Source organism: Octopus bimaculoides, chromosome 26, assembly GCF_001194135.2.
Source record: "Octopus bimaculoides isolate UCB-OBI-ISO-001 chromosome 26, ASM119413v2, whole genome shotgun sequence".
NCBI lineage: Eukaryota > Metazoa > Mollusca > Cephalopoda > Octopoda > Octopodidae > Octopus > Octopus bimaculoides.
Window position 1 is genome coordinate 5,992,474 of NC_069006.1, and position 1,881 is coordinate 5,994,354.

The following is a 1,881-nucleotide window of genomic DNA, read 5'->3' on the forward strand; positions in this document are numbered from 1 at the left end:
GTGTGTGTATGTATATATATATATGTATGTATATACATGTGTATATATATGCGTATGTGTGTGTTTATATATATGTATATCTGTATATATGTATATGTATATATATGTATATCTATGCATATATGTGTATATGTATGTGTGTGTATATATATATATGTGTGTGTCTATATATATATATATATATATATATAAGCAAGGCAACTGTTGTCAACGTATGTTTAGTAAAAATCTCACCAACATTGTCTGTCTGTGTGTTCTCTCTATGTATCTGCTTCATCACCTCAACGCCTTGTTTATCAAGATGTGTATTTCCTAACTGTTCTTGAAAGACTAACAATGTTCATAGTTTTTAGAATGTTATTGATATAATCACACACAAACACACACACACACATATATATTGTATGTATATGTATGCACATAATGTATGTTGGCGTATATGTATAAGCATATAAGTATGTACATATATAATGTTTATATATATATATATATATATATATATATACATACACACACATATATGCATGAGTATGTATATAGATATGTGTGTGTGTGTGTGTATATATATATATATATACATACATACATGCATACATACACACATAATGTATGTTTGTATATATGCATATACATATATAAATTAAAAACGTAAAATTAAAACAGAACACAAAGGATTCCGCGGTACACGTGTTTCAAGCTTTATACACAAACAGTCGTTGCATCATTATATGGGTATATAATTGATAGACAGGATGGTATAAAGCTATCTTCAGCCGCAAATATATTCTTTCCCAAGCATTATATCACAAAGACGAAGTCATCAAGAAAAAAGTAAATGAGAGAGAATATAATAAAGCAAAGCAAATACAAATAAGAAAATGTCTAGGAAGCATTCACATTTAACGTAGTTTGGTTGAAGCTTAAAAAAAGAAAAAAATTACTACATTAGATAATATATATGTGCATATATTTATATATAGAGAGAGAGAGAGAAAGAAAGAAGTTTCAATTTGCCAGTACAAATCAGAGCCCGTAATTAATTCATAGGTATGTCCCTTGCTTTCGCAGCAGAATGGAGTGAAGAATAATTTTACTATTTTGGGCAGACATTACAAGTATCGAACAATGAGAATAAGTGCTCAATGGAAATGAACACTGATTTTCCTTTGTGATAGGCTTGATAATTGTTGAGGGCATCCTTAACATGAAACCATTGTTAGCCTTGATCCTCAAATAAAGTTTACATATAATATATATATATATGTTAAATTCAAATTACGATAAACGTAAACAAACAAACAAAGTTTGCTTTAGAAGCGTTGAGATGTCTTAGAAAGTTAAAGAAGTGATTTTGAATTCTCAATCGCAGGATAATGCTAAGAATATAGCCTGAACAGGATAAACTATCCCTAACCGCCTACACTTTTTTCTGCAAAATAGGGGTAGTTTGTCCTGTTCAGGCTATATTATTAGCATTATACTGCAAAACAGAATTAGTACTAGGGGTCGATTTGCTCAACTAAAGGCGGTGCTCCAGCATGGCCACAGTCAAATGACTGAAACAAGTAATAGAGAGTAAAGAGTAATTTAAGGAACCATAAGACTTAATTGCAAACACACACACAGCTGCCTTTTTAGATAAACTACTAAATTGTTAGAGTATTTCTTCATCATTTGTAGAAAGCTTCTTTTTTTTCACCAAGTTATATCGAAATCTATGAACATTGTTTATCTTTTTCCATCTCTATCTCTCTCTCTCTTTGTTTTTTTTTTTTTTGTTTTACTGTGATGCTTCTCTGAATGTTATACTAAATGTTAAAAAGAAAATGCCAAGAACAGAAAAAGAACCCAGTATTTTTGGGGTTCTTTTTTTTTTTTTTA